Here is a 5,212-nt window from a genome sequence, read left to right on the forward strand (position 1 = left end):
CCCAGTTCTACTCTGACACACATGGGGGCACCATGAGCTGGAGTAGACTTGACAGCAACTGGTCCACTGGCTATAGAGACTGGCTCCCAGGTACAGCCCAGAGCCTGCAGGACCGACCTGGAGGGGCGTGGGGGAGCTTCCTCACTCACTGTCCATGCATTCAGACGCAGTGTATCCACTGAACATGTGCCTGAGACCAGCAGGACCACCCACCTGCCTGTAGTCCATGCTACAGCCTGCCAAAGGCAGGGAGGCCATAGGGTGTGTGGGGGTGTGTGCGCGTGTGCACCCCGAGGGGTGTCTGCCTGACCTCTGGCTCAGATGGGCCGGCACTCCAGCCACTGTCGTCTGTACCAGCTCTTGTCAGCTTCTCTGGGCAACGGCTCCCCCGATGAACAGAGGTGGTTTCCCACACTCTGCCTGGCACACACCTTAAACGATGAGATAAGAAGGTCCTCTGTGGGTGACATGGCTGCGATCTCATCATCCCCCCTCAGCGCCCACATCCAACAGTGCTGCGTACCAGGTATGAAAGTCAGCATTGTCTCCCAAGGCCATCCTATCGTTTGTTGTTTGCTGCCATCAAGTCGGCTCTGCCCAAGGTGACCCCATGTACAACCAACAAAACCTTGCCCTGTCCGGCGCCGTCTTCGTGACAGTCAGTATGTTTGAGTCCATTGCTGTAGCCACTGTATATTTGGAGCACTTTCCATCACAGGGGCTCATCTCCCAGCTCTGTATATGACGATACTCTGTTGTGATACACAGGGTTCTCACTGGCTGGTTTTTGGAAGTAGGTCTCCAGAGCGAGCTTCCTAGTCTGTGTTTGTCTGGAAGCTCCACTGAAGCCTGTCCGCCACGGGTGACCCTGCTGGTATTTGAATACTGGTGGCCTAGCTTCCAGCATCCCAGCGACAGGCAGGTCACCACAGCACAACTGACGGCGAGTGGTGGATCCATCAATACTGCTTTTCTTCTCAGAATCAGTTACGGAAAATTGAAACCGACTTGAGAAGTAGGTTCAGAGAACGAAAGCCCTGAGCCCGTGAACTAATTGCAGGGCTCGTCATTACATGACTGTGACAAGTTTAAACATCCTTAGGTCTCAGTTTCCTGAGCTCAAGTGGAAAGGGGGGCGCTATGAAAATATCTTGAGGAAAAATGCAGAAAAGCTTGAGTGCGGCCCCCGTCCTCGGGACGACAGCGCCATCTGGTGGTGGCTCTCTCGGACGTGCAGCCTCCCTCCCAGCTGTCTCATTTTACGTTTGGAGCTACAAAGGTAAGGTGAGGCATCTGTGTTATTTCTTGATTTGGTAGTTACCACACGCCATACCAACTTGCCACTCAGCCTGAGAGAGCATAACCCATCGCCGGCGTGAGGGGCGACGCAGCCAGCTGCCCCTTCTCTCAGCCTGGCCGCTCATCAGAAATCACTCTGGATGTTGGTATGGGCTGAAGCCAACGGATCCTTCCCCAGCTGAACTCACAACTTCAGCTCCTTCAGCTGCCGTCAAGTCGACTCCGACTCACAGCCACCCGGGAAGTGTCAGAGGAGAACTGTGCTCCATAGGGTCTTCAGTGGCTGATTTTTTGGAAGCTTTCTTCTGAGGTACCTCTGGGTGGACTCGAACCCTCAACCCTTCAGTCAAGCATGTTAACCATTTGCACCGCCCAGGAACTCCACGTATTATGTAAGGTGATGTAAATACGGCAGGTGTAGAGGTAGTGTAGACATGTCAGGTCAGTTGGTGAGAGCCTTTCCAGCAAAGATGGAAGGGAAGAAGGGAGAGAGCCATGGGAATACCTGGGGGAGGCCATTCCAGGCAGAAGGAATGCTGTGGAGTGGAAGAATGCCTTGGGTGCTGGAGGGACAAGGAGGCCCCCGGAGTTGGGCAGAGAGAACAAGGAGTGAACAGCTGAGAGAGATAAAGTGGCGGGGAGGGGGGAATCCGACAAAGGACAGGTACCAGGAGACATGTAACCCCCGGTGAGTAAAGGAACTCCAGTTTTCTAACTGCAGTATGTCAGACCTATTTCTGCTCATCTCACGTGATCAGGAACGGAAGTACCCTTCACATATTCCAGTTCCTTCCTAACATAATAAAGGGTTGAGCAGGCTCATTTTTAGACATCAGGAATGATACAAAATCCTCTCTAGGTCCTCCTTAAACATTAGAAAAGCTCTATTAGAAAATCCACATAAAGGAAACCCAGTCTGTGGCACTGAAATTGAGGCCCCGGTTTGCCACAGCGAGTGGTCTGTCCTGCCTTGTTATTGTGGGCTGCTGTGGGGTCAGCTCCAGCTCGTGGTGACCCATGTGCAGCGGACGAAACGTTGCCTGGTCTGCACCACCTTCAGGACACTTGCCATGTTCCAGTCCATTGTTTCTGGTCTGCACCACCTTCAGGACACTTGCCATGTTCCAGTCCATTTTTTCTGGTCTGCACCACGTTCAGGACACTTGCCATGTTCCAGTCCATTGTTTCTGGTCTGCACCACCTTCAGGACACTTGCCATGTTCCAGTCCATTGTTTCTGGTCTGCACCACCTTCAGGACACTTGCCATGTTCCAGTCCATTGTTTCGGCCACTGTGTGTTTTGAGTGCCTCCCACCCCGGGGGCTCATCTTCCAGCACTATATCTGATTTTGGAAGTGGATTGCCAGGCCTGTCTTCCTCATCTGTCTTAGTCTGGTGGATCCAATCATTGCAACAAACAGCTACCTCTGCCGTTTCATTGTCAGGAATATGTGGATAGCTGTCAGATACTTGCTGCCCTATGAGTTGGTATTGCTTTAGAATTAATTTTATAACACTACAACTTAATCTATCATCCTTAGGGCACCCTTAGAAACAAGGACAGTGAGACTTCAACTCACTCACTTTGGACATGTCATCAAGAAAGACCAGTTTACTAGAAAAGAACGTCATGTTTGGTGCGGTAGAGGGTCAGTGAAAATGAGGAAACCCCCCATGAAACAGATTGACACAGTACCTCAATAGGACCGGACAGTGTTTTGTTCTGTGGTATTGGGGTCGCTATGAACCAGAGCTGACCTGACAGCACCTAACAACTGTAACGGAATGCTAAGGAGAAAGTGTTGTGGGAAAAAGGGGAGGGGCCTCTCCCTCAGAGCCTGACCAAGACTCTGTCCTCAAAAGGCACAAAACTGGCCACGTTGAGCCATGGCTTTCTCCTGCTGTTTCCATGTGCTCCTTCTGACTCCTCAGACTGTCTGGACGTGGCTCCACGAGCTGCTTCTGCCTCTTTTGGGAACAACAGGAAGGGGGTCTGGCAGCCTTGTACTTTCTGACCCAAAGTGTTCATTATGAGCCAGCTTTTCAAAATAGAAATTCATTGTGTGTGTTTTTCTAAATCACAAAGTCCTGTCCTCTGCTCACCACAGGCCCACAAATCTGCTGGAGACAAAGGGAGAGAGTGCAGGAACGCCTCCAGAACTTCGTGCCAGCACCGCGGGCCCAGCCACACTGCCGGGTGTCTCGGAGAAACCCTCTCCCGCTTGGCGTCCTGCCGCCGGTCCCGGGTCGCCTCGCCGTCTTGGTGTGCCTGGTGCATTGCTGGCATTTCATCTGGATTACCTTCTGACAAACAGCACGTGTTCCCTTTAGGAGGTGACATCTGGTTTTACCTTGCTCTGGAATGGAGACCGAGTTAAAGCTGGGGACCCAAAGGGTTTGCAGTGGCGGTTGTTGCTGTCAGTGGCCGTTGAGTTGGCCCTTGACTCACGGCCACTCCATGCGCAGCGCCAAAACGCTGTCCTGTCCTGCACCCTGATCAGGTGCAGATAGGCCCGTTGTGATCCACAGGGTTTCACTGGCTGCATTTCCAGAAGATCTCCAGGCCTTTCTTCCTAGCCTACCTTAGTCTGGACGCTCCTCTGAAACCTGTACAGCATCCCAGGAACACGCAAACCTCCGTGGACAGGCAGGTGGTGCCTGCACGCGAGGTGCATCGGCTGGGAATTGAACCCGGCTTGCAGTGGAGGGCTCAGAAACCTTGGTGTATGTCCAGACAGCTCCAGGACCGTTTTTCTGTCTCCCTCACCTGGACAAAGGAGAGGTGTGTCCTTCCAGTCTTCTCTGTCCTCCTTGCAAAGAGCGAGCTCAGCTCGCCCCCTTGTGTCCTGCAGTGATACTGCAGAAGCAAGGCTTCGTTACTTTAATGCTTGAAGGAATATGTGCGTTGGGGGGCTGTAATGTATTGATGAATTTGATGATCACAGCTCTCCTTGGGCTGCACGTGAGGTTCTTAGCTCTTTCATACAGAACTTTGGAACCCATTTTACTGAAACAGTGTTCCACATTAACTGTAAAATAAAGTCATTCCAAGTGTTAAACAGCTGGTTTAAAGAAAGGCATAGCTTATATTAATTTTCCCAATTTCAGTGAAGATATATTTATTGTGTAAATACATAAATTGCATATAAACATGAGTTATTAATCTTTTGTATTTTTGAACAACATAGATCTAGCATACTTGATATGCTGACAAAAACATGCACCTTTATTTTGTGTAAAAGAGGACTGAGCACCTACCACACAAGATGGAGGATGTGAGTCCACCGTGGAGCCGGCAAACATCCCTGTGTCAGGCTTAAACAACTACTCAGACGTGAAGGACTTGTCTGTCCTAACGCCGTGCTTGTTAGTTGCCGTGACAGCCCTGTGTCAGGATTAAACAACTACTGAGACGTGAAGGACTTGTCCGTCCTAACACTGTGCTTGTTAGTTGCTGTGACACCCCTGTGTCAGGATTAAACAACTACTCGGACGTGAAGGACTTGTCTGTCCTAACGCCGTGCTTGTTAGTTGCTGTGACAGCCCTGTGTCAGGCTTAAACTACTACTCGGACGTGAAGGACTTGTCTGTCCTAACACTGTGCTTGTTAGTTGCTGTGACAGCCCTGTGTCAGGCTTAAACTACTACTCGGACGTGAAGGACTTGTCTGTCCTAACGCCGTGCTTGTTAGTTGCTGTGACAGCCCTGTGTCAGGCTTAAACTACTACTCGGACGTGAAGGACTTGTCTGTCCTAACGCCGTGCTTGTTAGTTGCTGTGACAGCCCTGTGTCAGGCTTAAACAACTACTGAGACGTGAAGGACTTGTTTGTCCTAACACTGTGCTTGTTAGTTGCTGTGACAGCCCTGTGTCAGGCTTAAACTACTACTCAGATGTGAAGGACTTGTCTGTCC

The sequence above is a fragment of the Elephas maximus genome, chromosome 1, assembly GCF_024166365.1.
Source record: "Elephas maximus indicus isolate mEleMax1 chromosome 1, mEleMax1 primary haplotype, whole genome shotgun sequence".
Classification (NCBI taxonomy): Eukaryota; Metazoa; Chordata; class Mammalia; order Proboscidea; family Elephantidae; genus Elephas; species Elephas maximus.